This window comes from Staurois parvus, unplaced genomic scaffold (genome assembly GCF_062004578.1).
Source record: "Staurois parvus isolate SC_StPar_1 unplaced genomic scaffold, SC_StPar_1.0 ptg000039l, whole genome shotgun sequence".
Taxonomy (NCBI): Eukaryota; Metazoa; Chordata; class Amphibia; order Anura; family Ranidae; genus Staurois; species Staurois parvus.
Genome location: NW_028317835.1, coordinates 1,603,599 through 1,631,486, shown reverse-complemented (window position 1 = coordinate 1,631,486; position 27,888 = coordinate 1,603,599). Strand labels below are relative to the sequence as shown.

General features: G+C 47.9%; 1 protein-coding gene and 1 pseudogene across 1 annotated transcript in view; both read right to left on the bottom strand.

Moving 5' to 3' along the window:
* Nucleotides 1-3,572, bottom strand: part of LOC149470547 (uncharacterized) — a 201,877-nt pseudogene extending 198,305 nt beyond the window's left edge.
* LOC149470540 (uncharacterized) overlaps nt 1-27,888 on the bottom strand; it is a 699,116-nt gene that overhangs the window by 366,577 nt on the left and 304,651 nt on the right. The gene's annotated exons all lie outside the window — the stretch shown is intronic.

Genomic DNA, 27,888 nt, shown 5'->3' with positions numbered 1-27,888 from the left:
ATACTGGAATAGGATACATATATATTTGATACCTGAAGACATGTTATTTCAATCAAAGTATGAGTCATCATTACTACACAAATTGTTTTGTGATCCCTAGCTGCTCCCAGTGGACAGGTGAGATATATCTTTATGTACACACATTTCTCGACCGGCCAATCAACAAGCCTGTTGGGAGGGTCTCTTGAAACAAAGGATTGTATGGTATAAAAAGACCATACACCTCACACTTAGAAAGATTTTGAAAAAGGGGATCTGGAAAAAATCTAAAGAAAGCTAAGAATCTGAAGAAGCTGAAAAGATCTAAGGCAATCTACAATCTGAAACTTCTGCTAAACTTCTGAACCTCTGAACTTCTACACTTCTTCTATAACACTGCAATCCAGGCTGCTATAACTTCCAACATATATCATCTATCCTATTGCTAACAACTACTGCACTCTCACTTGCTACCTGCGGCCATTTTTCTGAAGGAGTCCAGCTGCCATTTTGTCTTGAGGACCATTTGAAGGCCCAACTGCATCCCACTGGGGAGGCCTAAAAATCAAGGTTCTAGGAGTGGTGAGACTGCTAGGATATTGTATTTTATTTGATATTTCCAATTTTCCAAAGACTTATAGCATTTGTATTGTGTGTTTAGGAATATTAAGATTACATACATAATTATCACTAAAAATTGTTTGATATTGAAATTATATATTGCATATTTAACTGATCGGTAGTTTGTTGTAGTGCAATTTATCAGAGATATCTTTCTTTTGTCTCTATGGCCACGAGAAACTTGAAATAATTTCTGAAGCACTATAAGGTTACAACTTATATCTAAACCCGATTTTTCCTCTATTTACTATAATCTATAATCATATATTGTTGGATCATATAGAAATTAGCCTGTCATATTTTTGATTGTATGTACAAGGATACATTTATCACCAATCTTTTGCATTTGTATTATTATATATATATACATTTTGTACATAAATAAATAAATTTATTTATTTATTTATCAAAAAGGCAATTTTTGTGTATATGGTACGAAATCATACTGGCTAAAAGAACTCGAGGTATATTATTAAGTGGTGATCAAATTATTAAGGTGTCCAAATTATTGACTCATTAAACATTTGCCATATTTTAACGGCTGGAGGCACTGCAATATTTTGTTTAAGGGAGAGGACACCGCCCTACGTACTTAGAATAAATTATTACATAACCACCACACGCCCAAAATTACATCACCAATCTTGTCTCCAAATATCACCCAAACCATATATCCGCTCCTCGCACGACCTCCTGCTCTCTAGCTCCCTGGTCTCCTCCTCCCATGCTCGTCTCCAGATCTTCCCCCATCCTCTGGAACTCTCTACCCCAATTTATCAGACTACTGCCTACTCTGGTCACTGTTAGGCGATTTCTGAAAAACTCTCTCTTCAGGGAAGCCTATCCTGCCCTCAGCTAATGGAATCTTTTACTCCTCCTACCAGTCCATCCCCCACAGTTACTACCTTTTGTACCACTAGCCCCTCCCTCCTAGATTGTAAGCTCTGAGGAGCAGGGCCCTCCTATCCCTCTTGTATTAAACTGTATTGTTGCTGTATTTTCTCCCATTATATTGTAAAGCGCTGAGCTGTTGGCACCATAAATCCTGTATAATAATAATAATATTAATGAGAGATGAAATGTGGAAAGAAGGCATTGATAATGGGAGAGGAGATGGAACATGTAATGGGAGGAGTGGACAAGGTGGGCTTAGCTGGAGACCTCAAGCCTGGCTGATCATGTATCAATAGTCAGAAGAACCTGGAATGGACTCTCCCACTGAGGCTTCAGAGACTTGGTAAGATGACAATAGACCCCATCCTAGTCTCTGGTACTGAGGCAATGTTGGTCATGTATTACCTCAGGATCCAGAAATGAAGAAAATGCTTGGAAACACAACTCAGTTGGTGAATCATGAAAATGCATTACATGTTCAGTCAAAGCTCCATGATAAAGATAAAGATGAGAATCATGAGGGAAGCTGATCAGTTATTGATGCTTATCTTAAAAAAATTATCAAAATATAAAATATTCAAATGCCTTTTAGTTGTGTATTGATGGACATAAGCACTAAACTCAGTTCATCCAATCATTACATTCCAGTTTGCTCAGATTTTAGTTTGTTTCTTTTAAAGTAACATTTTATCTTCTCTCTTCTTCTCTAGCTTGTGGGATGACATTGGGGATGTGAAACTAACTTGTGACACCTGAAACTTCTTTAATATCCCTTTTATTCCAGAATTTAATCAATGCAGAAATTTGTGAATCCTCCGATGATAGATTAGACCGGCATTAACTGAAAACGTTTTGTCACATTGAGAGCATTAAAATGGCTTCTCTCCAGTGTGACTCCTCTGGTGTCTGATAAGATGTGACTTCTGTGTAAAAGCTTTATCACATTCAGAACACTGATATGACTTCTCTCCAGTGTGAATCCGTTGGTGTGTGATAAGCTTTGACTTCTCAGTAAAAGGTTTATCACATTCAGAACACTGATATGGCTTCTCTCCAGTGTGAATCCTCTGGTGTGTGATAAGATGTGACTTCCGAGTAAAAGCTTTATCACATTCATAACACTGATATGGCGTCTCTCCAGTGTGAATCCTCTGGTGTTCAAGAAGAGTTGACTTCTGAGTAAAAGCTTTATCACATTCAGAACACTGATATGATTTCTCTCCAGTGTGAACAATCTGGTGTGTGATAAGAGCTGACTTCTGAGTAAAAGCATTATCACATTCAGAACACTGATACGACTTCTCTCCAGTGTGAATCCTCTGGTGTCTGATAAGAGCTGACTTCTGAGTAAAAGCTTTATCACATTCAGAACACGGATATGGCTTCTCTCCAGTGTGAATCCTCTGGTGTGTTATAAGCTCTGACTTCACTGTAAAAGCTTTATCACATTCAGAACACTGATATGACTTCTCTCCAGTGTGAATCCTCTGGTGTCTGATAAGATGTGACTTATCTGTAAAAGCTTTATCACATTCAGAACACTGATATATCTCTCCAGTGTGAATCCTCTGGTGTGTGATAAGATGTGACTTCAGAGTAAAAGCTTTATCACATTCAGAACACTGATATGGCTTCTCTCCAGTGTGAACAATCTGGTGTCTGAGAAGATGTGACCTCTGTGTAAAAGCTTTATCACATTCAGAACACTGATATGGCTTCTCTCCAGTGTGAAATCTTTGGTGTATTATAAGGTCTCTCTTGCTTATAAACGTTTTACCACATTCAGAACAATGATATGGTTTCTCTCCCTTGCAAGCCTTCTGGTGTGTGATATATTTTCTCTCCATTGTAAAATCTCCAAACAAGTAGTATGAAATGACTCCTCTTATGTATACTTGGGTTGGACTTTATTGTAAAGCCATTGTCACTTCCAGAACACTGAAATTACTTTTCTCCTGCTGGATCAATGTGGAAGAGGATCCAAACCATGACTTTTAGAACACAGATATGACTTGTATCCCGTGTGAATCCTCCAGTGAGCTGCAGTAAAGACTTTCAGTCAATTAAGACACCCATGTGTTTTATTTTCCATGTGACTCAGCTGTATTCATGAAGACCAAAATGTCCTAAAACCTGGTTCATCAATCTACCTGTAGAGAAAGAAAAAAGAATTCTATATAAAGGGCTACATAAAGTTGCTTTCTATTTTTAATGTTCATTACTAAATATATCTTATGAATAGAAAGAATATGTACAGCATTATCTACAGTATTTTTTTAATCAAATAGAGTTTATTAATAAAGTTTCTAAGTGCGCACAGTATTCCCAACATTCAGCCCAGACAATGGAGTCATACATTCTCACGTATAGGCAGTTGTGGCACTGTTACAGATCATACAGAACAATAACTTGCTTTGTCTATGGTGTCACTTTTACCTTTTATAAACAAATGAACAGAGAAAAGAAGAAACAACCTAGAACAATTCAGCTGTACACGGCAAGTAACTCCCCCCAGTACATACATAGATATCTGACACCGATCAATGAGGCCTGTGTCTCCAGGATCATACCCCAAGTATGGGTCTCCAATGTAGTTGGTCTCAGAGACTCCGCTCTCTCCTGGCTCTCCTATCTATCACAGCGCTCCTTCAGTGTTACCTATAATGCTGCCACATCCCCTTCACTCCCTCTCTCTGTCGGGGTTCCTCAAGGTTCTGTCCTCGGACCCCTCCATCTACACCTCCTCCCTTGGCCAATTGATAAACTCCCACGGCTTCAACTACCATCTCTATGGCAATGACACACAAATCTATCTCTCTACCCCTCACCTCACCCCCTCAGTCTCCAATCGCATCACTAGCCTACTAAGTGACATATCGGACTGGATGTCACTCAACTTCCTCAAACTCAACCTTTCCAAAACTGAGCTTCTAGTATTCCCCCCAACCCGTGCCCCCCCCCCTCCCGACTTCTCCATCAAGATCAACAACACTATTATTATTATACAGTATTTATATAGCACCAACAGTTTGCTCAGCTGTACATTATAATGGGAGACAGTACACGGTGGATGAGTCTGGCTGCAGAATTCAGGATAGACTGAAGCGGGGATAGCCTGTGTTGGGGTAGGCCGGTGAGGAGGGAGTTACAGTAGTCAAGTCGTGATATAATAAGGGAGTGAATGAGTTGCTTTGTAGTTTCTGGAGTTAGGAACGAGCGTATTTTGGAGATGTTACAGAGGTGGAGTCTGTATGAATTTGTCAGCGATTGGACCTGGGGCTGGAAAGACAGATTGGAGTCTAGAATGACACCTAATACTCTGGCTTGCGGGGTGGGACTGATGGTGATGTTGTTGGTCGTGATGAAGAGGTCAGGGGGGGCACGGGCTGGGGGGAAAACTAGGAGCTCGGTTTTGGCAAGGTTTAATTTGAGGAATTGGAGTCTGATATGTCCAGTCTGATATGTCGTTCAGAAGGCTAGTGATTCGGGCAGAGACTGAAGGGGTGAGACGGGGAGTAGAGAGATAGATTTGAGTGTCATCATCATAGAGATGGTAGTTGAAGCCGTGAAAGTGTATCAGTTGACCAAGGGAGGAGGCGTAGATGGAGAAGAGAAGGGGCCCGAGGACAGAACCTTGAGGGACCCCAACAGAGAGGGGGAGGTGGCAGCATTATAGGTAACACTGAAGGAGCGTTGTGATAGATAGGAAGAGAGCCAGGAGAGAGCGGAGTCTCTGAGGCCAAAAGAGTATAGTTTTTTGAGGAGGAGGGGGTGGTTGACCGTGTCAAAAGCTGCAGAGAGGTCGAGGAGTAGAAGGACTGAGTAGTGGCCATTGGCTTTGGAGGCTAGCAGGTCATTGGTGAGTTTGAGTAGGGTGGTTTCAGTGGAGTGTAGGGGACGGAAGACAGATTGTAGGGGATCAAGGAGGTTGTTGTCGGTGAGGTGGGAACTCCGGTGATTATAGACTAAGCGTTCAAGGAGTTGGGATGTAAATGGCAGCAGGGAGATGGGTCTTAGGTTGTTTAGGTCAGAGGGATCCAGGGAGGGTTTTTAAAGTATGGGAGTGATGTGCGCATTCTTCAGAGGGGAGGGCAATGTGCCAGTAGAGAGGGAAAGATTAAAGATATGGGTGAGGGAGCGTAGGATGGAGGAGGATGGTGATCGTAGGAGTTGTGTAGGGACAGGGTCAAGGGGGCAGGTGGTAAGGTGAGCTTCAGAGAAGATCTTAGTAATTTTCAGTCCCACCTCTCATGCCAGGGTACTAGGTGTCATCCTAGACTCCAATCTGTCCTTTCAGCCCCAGGTCCAATCACTGACAAACTCATGTAGACTTCACCTCCGCAACATCTCCAAGATACACTCGTTCCTAACCTTGTAAACCACTAAGCAACTCATTTACTCCCTTATTATATCACGCCTTGACTATTGTAACTCCCTCCTCACTGGCCGACCTCATCGCAGACTATCTCCACTCCAGTTCATCATGAATATTGCTGCCAGACTCATTCACCTTACTAACCGTTCTGTATCAGCCACCTCTCTGCCAATCCCTTCACTGGCTTCCAATTGCCCAGCGGATAAAATTGAAAACACGAACACTGAAGTATAAAGCCGTTCATAACACTGCCCTCAACTACATCACCGACCTTGTCTCTAAATACCACCCAAACTGTACTCTCCACTCCTCGCAAGACCTCCTACTCTCTAGCTCCCTTGTCTCCTCCTCCCATGCTCATCTCCAGGATTTCTCACGGGATTCACCCATCCTCTGGAACTCCCTACCCCAAGCTATCAGGCTATCGCCTCCTCTGCTCACTTTTAGGCGCACTCTAAAAACTCATCTCTTCAGGGAAGCCTACCCCGACCCCAGCTAACTACTGGAATCCCCTACTCCTCCAACCACTCCATCCCCCACAGCTAATTACCTCTTGTACCACTATCCCCTCCCTCCTAGATTGTAAGCGCCAAGGAGCAGGGCCCTCTAATCCCTCTTGTACTGAACTGTATTGTTACTGTACTGTCTTCCTCCATAAAGTAAAGAGACCAAGAGGCACACCCGAGGAATATTGAACACCAACATTATAATACTGGTCATATTGTTCCACTTTTTGAATAATTTTGGACATCTCCAAAGCATGTGTATCAAATCCCTGACATCAACACTACAATTGGGGTATTAAGGGGAAATCCCTCCTGTCCTAGCTGAACAATTGAGCTGGAGTCCTGAATGATCTATGCAAAAGAAATGACTGAGTTTCTGTGAAGAGGACAGAGAGATGAGAGGTATGGAGGTCACAATCACCTCCCACCACTCTCTCTTAGAGTCAAAAGACTGGAATAAATAGATGAGAGATCATGCCTTTCCCACTGGTGCCATCTGAAGTCCATTAACAAGTGTGAGAGTGATGTGAAATCTGTATCTGATGGAAGTAGCAATCGATGGATGGGATCTAATGTGTCTACTAAGTCCCACCTGGTAAGATGTTGAAGTTGGGCAGCTATAATATAAAGTCTAACATTTGGTATTGCTAGGCCTCCTTGGTCTTCACCATACTGTAGAGTAGTGAATTTGATTCTAGCTGACGGCTTCTTCTAAATGAGTTCTCCAAAGTGGGAGTCTATACTGGAGAACCACTTACGAGGTGTCCACATGGGAGACTTGTGGAGTATACAGTTGAAACTCGAAAAATTAGAATATGGTGAAAAATTTCATTTATTTCAGTGCAGCAACTGAAAAGGTGAAACTAATATATGAGATAGACTCATTACATGCAAAGCAAGATAGTTCAAGCCGTGATTTGTCATCATTGTGATGATTATGGCTTACAGCTCATGAAAACCCCAAATCCACAATCTCAGAAAATGAGAATATTGTGAAAAGATGGAATATTCTCGTCTCAAAGTGTACCACTCTAATCAGATAATTAAGCAATAACACCTGCAAAGGGTTCCTGAGCCTTTAAATGGTCTCTCAGTCTGGTTCAGTAGGAATCACAATGATGGGAAAGACACCAGCAATGACACCCTCCATAAGGAGGGAAAGCCTCAAAAAGGTAATTGCAGAAGAAGTTGGATGTTCCCAAAGTGCTGTATCAAAGCACATTAATAAAATGTTATGTGGAAGGGAAAAGTGTGGAAGAAAAAGGTGCACAAGCAGCAGGGATGACCACAGCCTGGAGAGGATTGGCTGGAAAAGGCCATTCAAAAGTGTTGGGGACTTTCACAAGGAGTGGACTGAGGCTAGAGTCAGTGCATCAAGAGCCACCACACACAGACGGATCCTGGACATGAACTTCAAATGTCGTATTCCTCTTGTCAAGTCACTCCTGAACAACAAACAATGACAGAAGCTTCATACCTGGGCTAAAGAAAAACAGACCTGGTCTGTTGCTCAGTGGTCCAAAGTCCTCTTTTCTGATGAGAGCAACTTTTGCATCTCATTTTGAAACCAAGGACACAGAGTATGGAGGAAGAATGGAGAGGCCCAAGGACCCCTAGTATGGAGGAAGAATGGAGAGGCCCAAGGACCCAGAGTATGGAGGAAGAATGGAGAGGCACAAGGACCCCAAGTATGGAGGAAGAATGGAGAGGCACAAGGACCCCGAGTATGGATGAAGAATGGAGAGGCCCAAGGACCCCGAGTAAGGAGGAAGAATGGAGAGGCCCAAGGACCCCGAGTAAGGAGGAAGAATGGAGAGGCCCAAGGACCCCGAGTATGGAGGAAGAATGGAGAGGCACACACTGCAAGATGCTTGAAGTCCAGTGTGAAGTTTCCACAGTCTGTGTTGATTTGGGGAGCCATGTCATCTGCTGGTGTTGGTCCACTGTGCTTCATGAAGTCCAGGGTCAACGCAGCCGTCTACCAGGAGATTTTGGAGCACTTCATGCTTCCTTCCGCAGACGAGCTTTATGGGGATGCTGACTTCATTTTCCAGCAGGACTTGGCACCGCCCACACTGCCAAAAGCACCAAAACATGGTTCAATGATCGTGGGATTACTGTGCTTGATTGGCCAGCAAACTCGCCTGACCTGAACCCCATAGAGAATCTATGGGGCATTTCCAAGAGAAAGATGAGAGACATGAGACCGAACAATGCAGAAGAGCTGAAGGCCGCTATTGAACTATCCTGGTCTTCCATAACACCTCAGCAGTGCCACAGGCTGATAGCTTCCATGCCACGCCGCATTGAGGCAGTAATTGCTGCAAAAGGGGCCCAAACCAAGTACTGAGTACATATGCATGCTTCTACTTTTCAGAGGTCCGATATTGTTCTATGTACAATCCTTGTTTTATTGATTGCATGGAATATTCTCATTTCCCCTACCGTCTTTCAGGCCAGCACTCTGAGAGACCTCGGCTCCTCCCCATCTGAGGAAACACCTCCACCTACAATAAAAAAGCTCCACTCCCCTCTGACCTCAGTTCAGGTGTTTCCTCCGGTGGGGAGACACGAGGAGGCGCAGGGCAGACGGTAGGGGAGCCGAGGGCCGGATAGCCGGCTGAGAGGCCCGACGCAGCCGGGAGTGAAGGCCGGAGTGTCCGGCTGCACATCCTCCTTGGGCAGGCTGCGGGCAGTGAGAGTGCATCCCGGGGGACGGGACAAAGCACTTGCCTGTTCTTCGCCCCCCGACCCTCTCCGGCGAGGGGGGGTGTCGGGGCGGCCGTGGTGAGATCTGGGGAGGATCGGGGGGAGTTCCGCTCCTTCCCATGCTGGCGGTCGGAGGACTTTGCCGGGCCGGACGTCAGGAGACGGCGGTTTCCGGCGGAAGGGGCCGGGCTTCGCCCAGGGCTGCGACTTCTGCTTCCGGTCGCGGCCCTCACACCACGGCGGCGCGAAATTCAAAAAGGTGGTGCGGTGCACAGCGGTCTGGGGGACAGATCAGCGCCAGGCGACCACCCTCCGGTACGGGATGTCGGAGGCACCGGGACCAGGAGATGCCAGCACCAGCCAGTCACAGGTAAGGTGCCTCAGTGGAGGCCTCCCCTACCTGTTGGCCCCTAGCAGTGGGAAGGTGGGGCAAGGGGTCTGCGGATTGCAGGCCCTTTTTTGCTCTGCCAGGAAGGAGCAGGGGGGGGGTGTTTAGTGTTGGACTGATTAGGCTTCCCTCCTCCCCCCTTTCTTTTGTGTCTTTCAGGGCAAGGCCCGAGCTAAACTTAGGCACCAGGAGCCCAAGCGGAGATGCCCTTCCTGTAAGGAAGTCTTGAAAGAATCTTGGCAAAAGGTTCTTTGTGGCCCATGTATACAGGGGTTGGTGAGGGAGGAGAAGCCGAAACAGGGGGACCTAGCCAGGTCAGTGAAGGAGTTGGCTACCACCTTCGACTCCTTCAAATCCCTCATGGAGAGGTTTGCCCTCCCATTGCCTACACTTCCCCCCCCGGTAGCTACGGTGAGTCGTCGGGAACCCCTTGTGACCGGGGAGAAACCAGTGGGGGACTCCCAGTCTGAGGAGGAATCGGCGGGGGAGGGTCCCTCGAAGGAAGGGAGGGGCCCCTCCCGGTACAAATTGACCCTAGATGAGGTAGATGAGCTCCTGGGGGCTATATACGAAACCCTAGACATTAAGGAGGAGGTTAAGGCCTTGTCTCTCCACGACCAAATGTATCAGGGGTTGGAGGAGCACCAGCACAGAATATTTCCTGTGCATGACATTTTGGTGGACACCATTAAGAAGGAATGGCAGGACCCAGAAAGGAAGCCGTTCTTCTCTAAGGCGCTGAGAAGGAGATTTCCGTTTTCGGAAGACCCGGAGGCGGTCTGGAACAAGAGCCCTATACTAGACGCAGCCTTTTCCCAAACGACCAGGAGAACTGACCTGGCGTTTGAGGACATGGGGGTCTTACCAGACTTATTGGACAGAAGGGCGGAGTCTCTCCTTAGGAAGGCCTGGGACTCGACCCTGTACAACCTGAAGCCGGCCATGGCTACGACAGTGGTAGCCAGAAACTTAGAGTATTGGCTTACGCAATTACAGGCCCATATTGTGGCAGACTCTCCCAAGGAGAAAATCTTGGCCTCTTTTGAGACCCTTTTGCAAGGAGTTGGGTATATTGCGGACGCTTCCGCAGAGTCGGTGAGGTTGGGGGCCAGGTCTGCTGCCCTGACCAATTCAGCCAGAAGGGCGCTGTGGCTTAAAATGTGGCAGGGGGACATCACTTCGAAAGTTAGGTTGTGCGGCATCCCCCTCACAGGAGACTGTTTGTTCGGCCCGGGGTTGGAGGAGTTGTTGGACCGGACAGCTGATAGGAAGAAGTCCTTCCCCCTCAAGAGGAAAATACAGGAGGGGGGGACACGGAAGGCCCGCCCGGCAAAAAGGCTGAACCTGCGACCGCCTGGTCAGGGTAGGTCTGCTGGACAGAGAGGTAGGGGAAGAGGGGGAGCGATTTTTCGCCCTCCTGAGCAGCCCCAAAAGCCAAGGTGACTTGGTTCCTCCTGTGGGGGGAAGATTGGCGGCATTCCTCCCACAGTGGGAAGCCGTGGTCACCAGCCCCTTCATTTTGGATGTCATCCGAAGGGGTTACCGGTTGGAATTTCTAAGGCCGCCACCCGAGACTTTTCTGGTGACGACCCGTCCAAGGGATCCAGCGAGGGACGCGGCTCTGGTGGGCGCTTTAGAGATTCTAGAGTCCCAGGGGGTCATCTCCAGGATTCCGGTAGAGGAACGAGGGAAGGGAGTTTATTCCCATGTGTTTGTGGTTCAAAAGCCGTCTGGGGCGTTCAGACTGATTTTGAACCTGAAACCCCTAAACAGGTCAGTGCGTTACCGGAGGTTCCGCATGGACTCCATTTTTACAATCAGGTCCCTAATACCACCAGGTGCATTCATGGCATCCATAGACTTGAAGGACGCCTATCTACACGTGCCTGTGGCGGAAGCCTCTCAGAGGTTCCTCAGGTTGGCAGTGGGGGGGGGAGGAAGGAATTCGACATTGGCAGTTCAGGGCTCTTCCATTCGGCCTTTCCTCCTCACCAAGAGTATTCACCAAGGTTCTGTCGGAGGCACTGATTTCAGTGGTGGCCTACCTGGACGATTTGCTGCTTTTCGCAGATTCAGAGGCTCACTTACGGCAAGACCTGGTTATAGTGAGGGGCCATCTAGAAAGCTTGGGGTGGATTTTGAATCTGGAGAAGTCCTGCCTGGTACCTTCTCAGAAAGTGATTTACTTGGGCTACGCTCTAGATTCGGTAGACCAGAAGACCAGCCTGACTTTGGAAAAGATCACCAAGTTGGAAGCCGGGGTCAGATTGCTACAGGGGAGCAGGTCGATATCCATAAGGCAGGCCATGTCGGTACCTGGATTACTGACAGCGTCCATTCCGGCAGTTCAGTGGGCAGGTCTGCATATGCGTCCCCTCCAGTTGTGGATCCTGAGAGTTTGGGACAGGAGGAGTCACTCCCTAGAACGCAGGGTCCTGGTTCCCCCCAGTGTGAAGAGGTCTCTATGGTGGTGGAGGAGATCGTCCAGCATAACTCAGGGGCTGTTGTGGTGCTTTCCGATATCCACGGAGGTCACTACGGATGCCAGCACCAGGGGCTGGGGAGCCCACCTGGGAAATTTGGTGACTCAGGGGGAATGGTCCTTGGGGCAGAAGGCCCAATCCTTGAATTGGAAGGAATTGAGGGCAGTGTGGGAGGCTCTGCACTCCTTCCAGGTGGGGGTCTCGGGCCAGCACGTGCGTGTCCTAACGGACAATGCCACGGCAGTGGCTTATATAAACAGGCAGGGAGGGACAAGGAGCAAAGCCCTCGGAGCCTTAGCGGCGACACTGTTGTCCTGGGCAGAGGTGAACTTGGCGTCCCTGTCTGCGATACACTTAAAAGGGGAGCTGAACCAGAAGGCAAACTTCCTGAGCAGGACTCGGCTCAGGGAGTCGGAATGGGCCTTGAACCCCAATGTCTTTCAGGAGATTGTGCGGAGGTGGGGATCCCCGGAGGTAGACCTTTTTGCCTCCGGGAGGAACAACAAGGTCCCAAATTTCTTCTCTCTATCCCGCTGGGACGGGTCCAGAGCGGTGGACGCATTAGGTCAGAGGTGGGACTACCGGCTTTGTTACGCCTTCCCCCCGGTTCCTTTGCTCCCCCTGGTCCTGAGGAAATTCAGGACGGAGGGGACCGCGTTAATCCTGATAGCTTCCTTCTGGCCGCGGCGGGCGTGGTTTGCGACCCTAAAATGTTTGGCCTCTCGTCCACCCTGGGAGCTGCCACCAAGAGAGGATTTGTTAACACAGGGGCCGGTTCTTTGCCCCAGCGTGGGAAGATTACGGTTAACGGCCTGGTTTCTGAGCAACAGCTCCTCTTAGAGAAGGGGTTCTCGCCTAAGGTAGTGGCGACATTACTGGCCAGTAGGAAGGAGGAGACCCAGGCCATTTATGGTAGGGTCTGGGGTTGCTTTACAGCCTGGTGTGACCGGACGGCAGTGGCAACCCATAGTTTGGTTTCCGTGTTGGAATTCCTGCAGGCGGGAGCGGACAAGGGATTGTCTGTCAGCACGCTCAAGGGCCAGGTCACGGCCCTCAGTGTGTTCCTAGAGACGCCCCTGGCCGGGGAGGCATTGGTGAGTAGGTTTTTCAAAGCTCTGGTGAGGCAGAGGCCTCCGAGGTCCAGACCGTTTCCAGTGTGGGATTTGGCCAAGGTGCTCGGGGGGATGACTAGGGCTCCGTTCGAGCCCCTGGAGTCCTGCCCGATAAGTGAGCTCACCATTAAAGCGGCTTTTCTGGTGGCGATTACCACGGCGAGGAGGGTGTGCGAGATGGAGGCTCTCTCGATCAGAACACCTTATCTCCATATTTTTGCGGACAGAATCGTTTTCAGACCGGACCCGTCCTTCATTCTGAAGGTAGCTCGGAGTTTCCAGAGGGAACAGGACATTGTCCTTCCCTCGTTTTTTCCTGACCCGGTGGGGGTAGATCAGGAGAGGTATCATTGTTTGGATGTGAGAAGGTGCGTTCTCCAGTATCTAGAGAAATCTAGAGAATTCAGAAGCACCGAATCCCTTTTTGTTTTTTTTAAGGGGGCTAGAAGAGGCAAGAAGGCGTCTAGAAGGACGCTGGCCAGCTGGCTGCGGCTGGCGATTGCAGGAGCATATCAGGCGGAAGGCCTGGAGGTCCCGGAGGGTATCAAGGCACATTCCACCCGAGCGGTGGCGGCTACCCAGGCAGAGCTACCAGGGGTTTCCCCAGGGCAGATTTGCAGAGCGGCAACATGGTCCAGCTATGACACATTTGCCAAGCATTACAGACTGGACCTGGTCTCGGTGCAGGAGCAGGACTTTGGTCGTAAGGTCTTGCAAGCAGTTAGCACGCCCGAGGGGTGAGTACTCGCTTATCCTCTCAGAGTGCTGGCCTGAAAGACGGTAGGGGAAAAATCAAGTTACACTTACGGTAACGTCTTTTCCAGGAGTCTTTCAGGCCAGCACCGGTTTCCCACCCGTGTTGATATTGGTTATGTGAAGATGGCTTATTATGATTATGTTGTCTCGCATTGTGTCTCCCCAGGTGACCGGAGGATGCTTGGAGAACTGAGGTCAGAGGGGAGTGGAGCTTTTTTATTGTAGGTGGAGGTGTTTCCTCAGATGGGGAGGAGCCGAGGTCTCTCAGAGTGCTGGCCTGAAAGACTCCTGGAAAAGACGTTACCGTAAGTGTAACTTGATTTTTTCTGAGATTGTGGATTTGGGGTTTTCATGAGCTGTAAGCCATAATCATCACAATGATGACAAATCACGGCTGGAACTATCTTGCTTTGCATGGAATGAGTCTATCTCATAGTTTCACCTTTTAAGTTGCTGCACTGAAATCAATGAATGAATGCACCAGATTATCATTTTTCGAGTTTCACCTGTATACCCTGATCCCACAGATCACCTACCTCCCCCATATCCCAAAGATCACCTACCTTCCCCATATACACCCAGATCCCACAGATCACCTACCTCCCCTGCACTCACATATCCCACAGATAACCTTCCTGCCCCATATACACGAAGATGCCACAGATCACCTACCTCCCCCATATACACAAAGATCCCGCTGATCACTTACCTCCCCCATACACTCCCAGTTCCCATAGATCATCTACATCCCCCATGTGCACTCAGATCCCCTACCTCCCCCATATACAGACAGATCACACAGGTCACCTACCTCCCCATATAAACCCAGATCCCTCAGATCAGCTACCTCCCCCATATACATCCAGACCACCTACCTCCCCCATATACACCCAGATCCCACAGACCACCTAACTCCCCCATATACACCCAGATCCCACAGATCACCTACCTACCCCATATACAGACAGATCACACAGATAACCTACCTCCCCATATACACCCAGATCCCACAGATCACCTACATCCCCCATATATACCCAGATCCCACAGATCACCTACCTACCCCATACATACACAAATCCCATATATCACCTACCTCTCCTTATACATCCAAATCCCAGAGATCACCGACCTCCCCTATATATTCCCAGATCCCACATATCACCGACCTCTCCCATACATACACCCAGATCATCTACCTACAACATACACCCAGATCACCTACCTACAACATATACCCAGATCCCACATATCACCTACCTCTCTGCCAGTCCCTCCACTGACCTCCACCGCTCTCTGCCAATCCCTTCACTGACTTCCACTCAGCGTCCTCCGCCCCTCTGCCAATCCCTTCACTGACCTCCGCCCCTCTCTGCCAATCCCCTCACTGACCTCAGCTCAGCATCCTCCGCCCCTCTCTGCCAATCTCTCCACTGGCCTCCACCTCTCTCTGCCAATACCTCCACTGGCCTCTGCTCAGTGTCCTCAACCCCTCTGTGCCAATCCCTCCACTGGCTTCCACTAACCCAACCTATAAAATTCTAAATACGAACCACAGCATACAAAGCCGTCCACAACCCCGCCCCTAGATACCACTCGAAGTAAAACCAGGAAATAGACTGCTTTATTTTAACACAGACACAAGATATAAACATTCAAGGGAACAACCCACCTCCCTGCATATGGACACAGGGCGGGGCAAACCACATCTAGAAACCAGAGACACATCAGCAGACACCCCCCCAGCTTCTCACCCATCCTCCATACATATATTCCTTAGCTTCTTGCCCCTACCCAATACACAGCTGTAACGGAACTGACCCCAGACTGTGCTTGAGTACTTCCATTAGAATACTGCTTCCCCCTCCGAACACCAACCACAGACACCACAGCCGCCCATACAAGACTAGACACCAGTCCTGAAGTAAACCAGGAGGTAGACTACATTATTTGAACACAGATACAAGATATATACACTCAGGGGAAATTCCCCCCTCCCTGCATAATGACACAGGGCGAGGCAATCTACATTTAGTAACAAGAGACACAAAGGTATTCAAACTTCACACCAGCAGACAGTCCCATCAGGAGGGAGGGCTGCTGGAGACACCCCCCACCAACCAATACACACAAACACATACATCCCATAATAGTTTGCTCCCAAGCCAGACACACAATAGAACAATGGGATACACCACATGGTAGTAAACAATGAACAACCCCCACACCCCACCTATACATGTCTACACAATATCAGGACATTCCACCCTGTACCCCTAACAGGCACAGGGTGACTTACACATAAGAGGGATATGGGGTGCTGAGACAGGGATCTCCCTACTCCTCCAACATGAGCTGTGTTCCATGGGCCCCCCACCCAAAGTCACTCCCGTCACAGGAAGCACCTACAACAACAAATGGCAGAGTTGCCAGCTGACCGATTAAGCACTGAAGCACCATTTACTAATGTTGGCATGGACATATGTGGCCCCTGGACTGTTGTTACACGCAGAACTCGTGGCGGAGTTGCTAACAATAAGCGATGGGCTGTGCTGTTCACTTGCTTGAGCATTGGTGCAGTGCACATTGATGTGATAGAATCAATGGACTCTTCTTGTATCATTAATGCTTTCAGAAGATTTGTTTCTGTACGAGGACCTGTAAAGTCCCTGAGATCTGACTGTGGGACTCATTTTACAGGAGCAGAAAAGATAGAGATCTTCTTGAGTGGCAATAAGTGTAAATGGGAACTCAACCCACCTCATTCCTCACATGGGAGGCTCTTGGGAACGCATGATTGGAGTTGCAAGAAAGATCCTGGACTCTATGCTACTGGACCAGAAAACTTCTCAATTTACTCATGAAATCTTAGTCACTCTTCTTGCAGAAGTGTCCGCTATAATCAATGCAAGGCCATTGGTCCCTGTGTCCTCAGATCCCGAGTTCCCAGTGTTGCTCACTCCAGCCACTCTTCTTACCCAAAAACTGGGGTAGCCACTATTCCCACAGAGGAACTTGATTACCCCAACATTTACAAGCATCAATGGCGCCGGGTTCAACATCTTGCTAATGTGTTCTGGAATCGCTGGAAGATGGAGTACCTTTCTAACCTTCAAAGTCGTAATAAATGGCAAACTAGCAAACCCAATCTACAAGTGGGAGACGTAGTTGTTTTGAAGGAGACAGATTCCCATGGTAACCATTGGCCCATGGCTCTTATTACAAAGACTATGCCAAGTAACGATGGAAAGGTACGCAAGGTAGAAGTTAGAGTCATGAAAGAAGGTTCTGCACACCTTTACTTCAGGCCTATAAAGGAACCAAAGAGGAAGACAAGTCATCCACCTGAATTACAGGGAGGTAAGAAGGAAGGTGCATGTTGCTGCCTTCTCCTCTGAATATGGATTTCCATGTCTCAGCCTGGACTTTCCACACCAACATCTGCAAGTATTATGCTGAATGTTTGCATTGTTTTCCTTTGTTCTTCCCTTCCCTCTTGTTTTGCAGATGTTCCCGGAAAGAATCTTCATTATTTATATTGGACTTGAACTAAAGTTTATTTGGTTTACTGTTGTATAGATAGCCCCTCCCCCTTTCCCAGAAATGCATTGCAGTTCTAGCCTCATGGCAAGAAGCAGAAACATTATGATCTTTTGACCGATCGAATGTTCATTGTTGAAAGATTCTCTCAGTTTATGGAAGAAACTTCACAAGATCTACAAGATGTCTTATCGATGGAGTCACTGACTGTGGTATCCAACTGAGGATGAAGTTATCACCATCTCATCACAACTGTAAGTTACAGAGATCACACTATCAATGCTTAGATTGGAGAGACAGAACACCCATACATACTCGTCCCCGGCTTCTCACCCCTCCCCCATACATACCCGTCCCAGGCTTCTCACCCCTCCCCCATACATACCCGTCCCTGGCTTCTCACCCCTCCCCATACATATCCGTCCCCGGCTTCTCACCCCTCTCGCACACATACCCGTCCCCGGCTTCTCACCCCTCCCCCATACGTACCCATCCACGGCTTCACACCCGTCCCCCATACATACCTGTCCACGGCTTCACACCCGTCCCCCATACATACCCGTCCATGGCTTCACACCCGTCCCCCATACATACCCGTCCACGGCTTCACACCCCTCCCCCATACATACCCGTCCACGGCTTCACACCCCTCCCCCATACATACCCGTCCCCGGCTTCTCACCCCTCCCCCATACATACCCGTCCCTGGCTTCTCACCCCTCCCCCACACATACCCGTCCCTGGCTTCTAACCCCTCCACCACACATATCCGTCCCTGGCTTCTAACCCCTCTGCCACACATACCCGTCCCCAACTTGTCATCCCTCCACCACACATACCCCTCCCCCATACACATCCCTCCCAAGCTTCTCACTTCTCCCCTATACACATTTCTCCCCAGCTTCTCACCCCTCCCTCATACATATCCCTCCCCAGCTTCTCACTCCTCCCCCATACACATCCCCCCAACCTTCTCAAACCTCCCTCATACATATCCTCTCCCAACTTTTCACCACTCCCTCATACATATCCTCTACCAACTTTTCACCACTTCCCCATATATATCCCTTCCCAGCTTCTCACCCCTCCCCCATACACATCCCTTCTGAGCTTCACACCCCTCCCCCATACACATCTCTCCCCAGCTTCTCACCCCTCCTCCATACATATCTTCCTCAGCTTCTCGCCCCTCCCCCATACACAGCTGTAACGGAACTGACCCCAGACTGTGCTTGAGTACTTCCATTAGAAAACTGCTTCCCCCTCCGAACACCAACCACAGACACCACAGCCGACCATACAAGACTAGACACCAGTCCTGAAGTAAACCAGGAGGTAGACTACATTATTTGAACACAGATACAAGATATATACACTTAGGGGACAATCCCCCCTCCCTGCATAATGACCCTGGGCGGGGCAATCTACATTTAGTAACAAGAGACACACAGGTATTCAAACTTCACACCAGCAGACAGTCCCATCAGGAGGGAGGGCTGCTGGAGACACCCCCCACCAACCAATACACACAAACACATACATCCCATAATAGTTTGCTCCCAAGCCAGACAGACAATAGAACAATGGGATGCAACCACATGGCAGTAAACAATGAACAACCCCCCCACCCCACCTAGACATGTCTACACAATATCAGGACATCTCACCCTGCACCCCTAACAGGCACAGGGTGACTTACACATAAGAGGGATATGGGTGCTGAGACAGGGGTCTCCCCACCTCTCCAAAGTAAGCTGGGTTCCATGGGTCCCGCACCCAAAAGCCCTCCCCAACTTCTCACCCCTCCACCATTTGCATCCCTTCCCAACTTCTCACCCCTCCCCCATACACATCCCTCCCAGCTTCTCACCCCTCCCCCATACACATCCCTCCTCAACTTCTCACCCCTCCCCATATACAATAATCCCCATCTTCTCCCCTCTCCCCCCATTCACATCCCTCCCAGCTTCTCACCCCTCCCTCATACATATCCCTCCCAGCATCTCACCCCTCCCTCATACATATCCCTCCCAGCATCTCACCCCTCTCCCATACATACCTGGTGTCTCTCCTGTTATTCTGTCTCGGACACATCAGAGGAACATGGTGGGAGATCGGCCTGAATGTCCTTCCTAGGAGGGAATACCGGAGCCATTCTGAGGCCCATTTAATGGCCGGCAATGAGGAGGAAACCAACACTGAGAAGTAGATGCTGAGATATATACAGCACGGGGCAGCACAGTGGCTGAGTGGTTAGCACTTCCACCTGGCAGTACTCAGGTTGTTGGTTCAAATCCCAACCATGGCACCACCTGCCTGGAGTTTGCATGTTCTCCCTGTGCTTGCGTAGGTTTCGTCCGGGTACTCCAGTTTCCTCCTACACTACAAAGACATGCTGGGAGGTGAATTGTCTCCTAAGTTGTCCCTAGTATGTGTACAGTGGGGATCGAAAGTTTGGGCACCCCAGCTAAAAATTTGTATTAATGTGCATAAAGAAGCCAAGGAAAGATGGAAAAATCTCCAAAAGGCATCAAATTACAGATTAGACATTCTTATAATATGTCAACAAAAGTTAGATTTTATTTCCATCATTTACACTTTCAAAATAACAGAAAACAAAAAAATGGCGTCTGCAAAAGTTTGGGCACCCTGCAGAATTTATAGCATGCACTGCCCCCTTTGCCAAGCTGAGACCTGCCAGTGTCATGGATTGTTCTCAATCATCGTCTGGGAAGACCAGGTGATGTCAATCTCAAAGGTTTTAAATGCCCAGCCTCATCTGTCCTTGCCCCAACAATCAGCACCATGGGTTCTTCTAAGCAGTTGTCTAGAAAACTGAAACTGAAAATAGTTGACGCTCACCAAGCTGGAGAAGGCTATAAGAAAATAGCAAAGCGTTTTCAGATGTCATTATCCTCTGTTCGGAATGTAATTAAGAAATGGCAGTCATCAGGAACAGTGGAAGTTAAAGCAAAATCTGGAAGACCAAGAAAAATATCAGACAGAACAGCTCGCAGGATTGTGAGAAAAACAATTCAAAACCCACGTTTGACTGCACGATCCCTCCAGAAAGATCTGGCAGACACTGGAGTTGTGGTCACTATTCCACTATAAAGAGATACTTGTACAAATATGATATCATCAGAAGAAAACCTCTTCTACGTCCTCACCACAAAAATCATCGTTTGATCACTTTGCAAATGAACATATAGACAAGCCTGATGCATTTTGGAAACAAGTTCTGTGGACCGATGAGGTTAAAATTGAACTTTTTGGCTGGAATGAGCAAAGGTACGTTTGGAGAAGAAGGGGCACAGAATTTAATGAAAAGAACCTCTGTCCAACTGTGAAGCATGGGGTTGGATCAATCATGCTTTGGGGTTGTGTTGCAGCCAGTGGCACAGGGAACATCTCACGAGTAGAAGGAAAAATGGATTCAATAAAATTTCAGCAAATTTTGGATGGTAACTTGATGCCATCTGTGAAAAAGCTTAAGTTAAAGAGAGGATGGCTTCTACAAATGGATAATGATCCTAAACACACTCGAAATCCACGGGGGATTACATCAAGAGGTGTAAACTGAAGGTTTTGCCATGGCCTTCACAATCTCCTGACCTCAACATCATTGAAAATCTATGGATACACCTTAAAAGAGCCGTGCTGACAGACAGCCCAGAAATCTCAAAGAACTGGAAGACTTTTGTAAGGAAGAATGGGCAAAGATACCTCAAACAAGAATTGAAAGACTCTTGGCTGACTACAACAAGCGTTTACAAGCTGTGATACTTGCCAAAGGGGGCAGTACAAGATATTAACTCTGCAGGGGGCCCAAACTTTTGCAGACGCCATTTTTTTGTTTTCTGTTATTTTGAAAGTGTAAATGATGGAAATAAAATCTAACTTTTGTTGACATATTATAAGAATGTCTAATCTGTAATTTGATGCCTTTTGGAGATTTTTCCATCTTTCCTTGGCTTCTTTATGCACATTAATACAAATTTTTAGCTGGGGTGACCAAACTTTCCATCCCCACTGTATGTATGAATGTGAGTTAGGGCCCTTAGATTGTACGCTCCTCGGGGGCGGGGACTGATGGGAATTATTATTATTATAATACAGTATTTATATAGCGGCAGAAGGTTTGCTCAGCGCTGTACATTATAGTGGGGACAGAACATGAGACAATACAGTAACAATACAATACACGAGGGGTTCGAGGGCCCTGATCCTTGGAGCTTACAATCTAGGAGGGAGGGGGTAGTGGTACAGGAGGAAGTGGCTGTGGGGGATGGAATTGTAGGAGGAGTGGAGGAGATCGGCTGTTAGGTGAGGGTGGGGTAGGCTTCCCTGAAGAGATGGGTTTTCAGGGTGCGCCTAAAGGTGAGGAGGGTAGGTGACAGTCTGATGGATTGGGGAAGGGAGTTCCACAGGATGGGGAAAGTCCTAGAGAAGTCCTGCAGTCGGGCATGGGAGGTGGAGACCAGGGAGCTAGAAAGTAGGAGGTCTTGTGAGGAGCGAAGAGTACGGGTTGAGTGGTATTTGTGTGTCAGGTCTGTGAGGTAGTTTGGGGCGGAGTTATGAATGGCTTTGTATGTCAGTGTTAGTAGTTTGAATTTAATGCGTTGGGCAATCAGGAGCCAGTGGAGGGAATGACAGAGGGGGGTGGAGGACACTGAATGGAGGTCAGTGGAGGGAATGACAGAGGGGGGTGGAGGACACTGAGTGGAGGCCTGTGGAGGGAATGACAGAGGGGGGTGGAGGACACTGAGTGGAGGCCTGTGGAGGGAATGACAGAGGGGGGTGGAGGACACTGAGTGGAGGCCAGTGGAGGGAATGACAGAGGGGGGTGGAGGACACTAAGTGGAGGTCAGTGGAGGGAATGAAAGAGGGGGGTGGAGGACACTGAGTGGAAGCCAGTGGAGGGAATGACAGAGGGGGGTGGCAGAAGCGGAGCGGTTGGTGAGGTGGATGAGTCTGGTCGCTGAGTTCAGGATAGACTGAAGCGGGGATAGTCTGTGATGAGGGAGGCCGGTGAGGAGGGAGTTGCAGTACTCAAGACGTGAGATAATAAGGGAGGGAACAAGTAGTTTAGTAGTGTCTGGGGTCAGGAATGAACGTATTTTGGAGATGTTGCGGAGGTGGAGCCTGCATGAGTTTGCCAACGATTGGACATGGGGTTGGAAGGACAGGTTTGAGTCCAGGGTGACACCCAGGACTTTGACTTGCAGGGTGGGATTCATGGTGGCGCTGTTGGTCGTGATGGAGAGTACGGGGGGGGGGGAGGCACGGGCTGGTGGGAAAAATCAGGAGCTCGGTTTTGGAAAGGTTCAATTTGAGGAAATGGAGCAACATCCAGTTTGATATGTCGTTCAGTAGGTGGGTGATACGGGCGGAGACTGAAGGGGTGAGGGGTGGAGAGGTAGATTTGTGTACCATGGGCATAGAGGTGATAGTTGAAGCCGTGGGAGTGTATCAGTTTGCCAAGGGAGGAGGTGTAGATGGGGCCCAAGGACAGAGCCTTGAGGGACCCCAACAGAGAGGGGGAGGTGGTAGCATTATAGGTAACGCTGAAGGAGCGCTGGGATAGATAGGAGGAGAACCAGGAGAGGGCGGAGTCTCTGATGCCAAGGGAGTGCAGTTTATTAAGAAGAAGAGGGTGGTTGACGGTGTGGAAGGCCGCAGAAAGGTCGAGGAGTAGGAGGACTGAGTGGTGGCCATTAGCTTTAGTGGTTAGCAGGTTGGTGATTTGAGTAAGGCGGTTTCGGAGGAGTGTAGGGCGGGTTCGGTGGAGTGTAAGGCGGGTTCGGTGGAGTGTAAGGCGGGTTCGGTGGAGTGTAAGGCGGGTTCGGTGGAGTGTAGGGCGGGTTCGGTGGAGTGTAGGGGACGGAAGCCGGACTCTAGGGGATCGAGGAGGTTGTTGTCAGTGAGGTGGGTGTTAGGCGATCCTAGACTAAGCGCTCAAGGAGCTTGGAAGTAAATGGCAGCAGGGAGATGGGTCTGAGGTTGTTCAGGTTTGTGGGGTCCAGGGAGGGTTTTTTGAGTATGGGGGTGATGTGCACATGCTTTAGGGGGGAGGGGAATGCGCCAGTAGAGAGGGAGAGATTGAAGATTGAAGATGTGGGTGAGGGAGCGTAGGATGGAGGAGGAGGGTGACCAGGGAGTTGTGTGGGGATGGGGTCAAGGAATGTACAATATAGATATAAACTGACGGCGCTATATAAGTACCTGGAATAAATAATAATAATACACCCAGATCATCGATGACGAGGAGGAAGGTTCAGTCATTGATGATTGGTCCGTCTATAGCAGGGACAGGAGCCGGGACCAGGAATAGGAGATCCACCTGACTTACCCGTGTGCTCTGACATGGAGAAGATCCCATGCTGGCCCTATGGTGGCCGTGTGTTCAGGATGGAGACCGACAATCACAGGACCTTCTAGAAGCAGATCTAAAATGGCTGAAAGGAGGAAAGTGTTCCCAGGACAGGAAGTGACACAGAACAGGAAGTGACACCAGACAGGAAGTGACACCAGACAGGAAGTGACACCAGACAGGAAGTGACACCAGACAGGAAGTGACACCAGACAGGAAGTGACACCAGACAGATTTATACAGAGGCTGCAGTATGGAGAGCAGACACTAGATGGTGCTGGTCCAAAAAAAGCTTTATAGCATAAAACAACAGAGAAAAAAACCTGAAAAACAAAAGATGATGGCGGCTCGTAAACTTCCTATTTAGTAGCTTGATGTCATTGTCCCACTCTACATGTTACATCACATCATGTGACTTCCTCAGGAGTTGGCCATCAGACGTACAGCTGCCTATCTATACCATTATAATTCTTTATATACCAATCGGGCGCCATTATGACAGACAGATTTATACAGAGGGTGCAGTATAGAGAGCAGACACTAGATGGTGCTGGTCCAAAAAAAACTGAATAGCATAAAACAGGGAAAGCTATCAAGTTATCTCATTTCATTGCAGTGGATTAGATATTTGTCCTCCATTTTGTTGTAGTCCACCTGTCCCTCCTCCGGTGGCCATTTTCCCTTAGTCTAATACAATGATCTTGCAGTTATCACATTACAGTGGATTAAATCTCACTCCTCCATTTTGTTGTAGCCCTCCTGTCCCTCCTCTGGCGGCCATTTTCCCTTAGTCTGATATCAATGTTCTCGCAGTTATACACATCACATTGCAGTGGATTAGATCTCCCTCCTCCATTTTGTTGTAGCCCGCCTGTCCCTCCTCTGGCGGCCATTTTCCCTTAGTCTGATATGAATGCTGGCACATTTTGTCCCCTGATATTAGACATTAGCCGGGTGATTGTATACACACAGCGGGCAGATCTCAATCAATGTCACCCACTAGTCTATACTGTCACGGGGTTGGCCAGCCAATCATGTGGCTCCTATTCTGTCCTTCCAATGACCATTCCTAGTACATAGGACTCATCTTCCATACTACATTCATGATACAACAAGATGGAAACTCCCAATATACAGAGAAAATCTCCCATAAAATACATAGAAATCACATCTGCCCTAAAGGGCCATAAACATAAGAAGATTGCCCCCGACGCCCCCAGATTCATCTACAATACTAGCCAAGGTGTCATTGGTCCCCCTAATACACGGATAGTACCCCAATCCTGCATTCATACATGTGACAATACACCATGGATTCCTCCCGCTCTATATTATGTCTCCATACAAATCAGTCGCCATCCAATCCATCCATCTCACAAAAGCTCCAATACCCAGCAAATGTTTCCGTCTCCTCCTAGTAATAACCATGTGATCTCCATGAGAATAAAGCGCCAATTTGTGTCCTTATCCCCTCCCCCTACGCAGGATGTACACCCCTTCATGGCCACGCCTAGAGATGAGCGAAGAAATGAAAAATTTGATTCGGCTGATTCGGCGAATTCCAGTATGAAATTCGATTCGATGCAAATTTCTCCGCTACGAAGATGACTTATAAAAAGGGTTTCTAGGCTTCAGAGAGCCTTTAAATTAGTGCAGAACACTGTACCTTTAATTTAAATGCCCTTGGAGATGAGGAAGGAGAAGGAGAAGGAGAAGGATGAGAAGAAGGAGAAGGAGAAGGATGAGAAGAAGGAGAAGGATGAGAATAAGGAGAAGGAGAAGGATGAGAAGGATGAGAAGAAGGAGAAGGATGAGAAGAAGGAGAAGGAGAAGGATGAGAAGAAGGAGAAGGAGAAGGATGAGAAGAAGGAGAAGGATGAGAAGAAGGAGAAGGAGAAGGATGAGAAGAAGGAGAAGGATGAGAAGAAGGAGAAGGAGAAGGATGAGAAGAAGGAGAAGCATGAGAAGGAGAAGGATGAGAAGAAGGAGAAGGAGAAGGATGAGAAGAAGGAGAAGGAGAAGGATGAGAAGAAGGAGAAGGAGAAGGATGAGAAGAAGGAGAAGGATGAGAAGAAGGAGAAGGAGAAGGATGAGAAGAAGGAGAAGGATGAGAAGAAGGAGAAGGATGAGAAGAAGGAGAAGGAGAAGGATGAGAAGAAGGAGAAGGATGAGGAGAAGGAGAAGGATGAGAAGAAGAAGGATGAGAAGAAGGAGAAGGATGAGAAGAAGAAGGATGAGAAGAAGGAGAAGGAGAAGGATGAGAAGAAGGAGAAGGAGAAGGATGAGAAGAAGGAGAAGGATGAGAAGAAGGAGAAGGAGAAGGATGAGAAGAAGGAGAAGGAGAAGGATGAGAAGAAGGAGAAGGAGAAGGATGAGAAGAAGGAGAAGGATGAGAAGAAGGAGAAGGAGAAGGATGAGGAGAAGGAGAAGGATGAGAAGAAGGAGAAGGATGAGAAGAAGGAGAAGGAGAAGGATGAGAAGAAGGAGAAGGAGAAGGATGAGAAGAAGGAGAAGGATGAGGAGAAGGAGAAGGATGAGAAGAAGGAGAAGGATGAGAAGAAGGAGAAGGAGAAGGATGAGAAGAAGGAGAAGGATGAGAAGAAGGAGAAGGATGAGAAGAAGGAGAAGGATGAGAAGAAGGAGAAGGAGAAGGAGAAGGATGAGAAGAAGGAGAAGGAGAAGGATGAGAAGAAGGAGAAGGAGAAGGATGAGAAGAAGGAGAAGGATGAGAAGAAGGAGAAGGATGAGAAGAAGGAGAAGGATGAGAAGAAGGAGAAGGAGAAGCAGAAGAAGAAGGATGAGAAGAAGGAAAAGGAGAAGGATGAGAAGATGGAGAAGGAGAAGGATGAGAAGAAGGAGAAGGAGAAGGATGAGAAGAAGGAGAAGGAGAAGGATGAGAAGAAGGAGAAGGATGAGAAGAAGGAGAAGGATGAGAAGAAGGATGAGAAGAAGGAGAAGGATGAGAAGAAGGAGAAGGATGAGAAGAAGGAGAAGGATGAGAAGAAGGAGAAGGATGAGAAGAAGGAGAAGGATGAGAAGAAGGAGAAGGATGAGAAGAAGGAGAAGGATGAGAAGAAGGAGAAGGATGAGAAGAAGGAGAAGGATGAGAAGAAGAAGAAGGATGAGAAGAAGAAGGATGAGAAGAAGAAGAAGAAGGATGAGAAGAAGAAGGATGAGAAGAAGAAGGAAGAGAAGAAGAAGAAGAAGGATGAGAAGAAGGAGAATTCCAAGCCGGCAAAAAGTGTATCTGCAGAGCTCCGCTATTTCTTAGCGGAGCTCTGCAGATACACTTAGCGAAGCTCTGCAGATACACTTTTTGCCGGCTTGGAATTCTTCTTATTTTCATCCTACTTCTTCTTCATCCTCATCCTCAGAAGAAGAAGAGGATGAGGATGAAGATGAAGAAGAAGAAGAAGAAGAAGTAGGATGAAAATAAGAAGAATTCCAAGCCGGCAAAAAGTGTAGTCTATTTCTGACAGTTCCATGACATTCCCTCCATACAGCGGTTGAAACAGCTGTATGGAGTGAATGTCCCAGAACTGTCAGAAATAGTCTATTTATGACAGTTCTGGGACATTCCCTCCATACAGCGGTTTCCGGCAAAAAGTGTATGTGCAGAGTTCCTCTATTCTGCAGATACACTTAGAGGAGCTCTGCAAATACACTTAGAGGAGCTCTGCACATACACTTTTTGCCGGCTTGGAATTATTCTTATTTTCATCCTACTTCTTCTTCTTCTTCTTCATCCTCATCCTCTTCTTCTTCTTCTGAGGATGAGGATGAAGAAGAAGAAGAAGAAGAAGTAGGATGAAAAGAAGAATAATTCCATGCCGGCAAAAAGTGTATGTGCAGAGTTCCTCTATTTCTGACAGTTCTCTCACAGCTTCTTCACATGTACAGTGGTTGAAACATCTGTATCCTAAATGGAAACTAATAGATACAATGTTTCAACCGCTAAACATGTGTTCCTTCTGTTAGAGAACTGTCAGAAATAGCGGAGCTCACTGCAGGGACACTTTTGCCGGCTGATCTGGAAATGTTCGATTCGCGCACCCGAAGTAGGCAAAATTTCTGTTTCGACGCGAATCGAATATTTCCTGAAATTCGACTCGAATTCCGGTTCGCCTGGTTCGATTCGCTCATCTCTAGCCA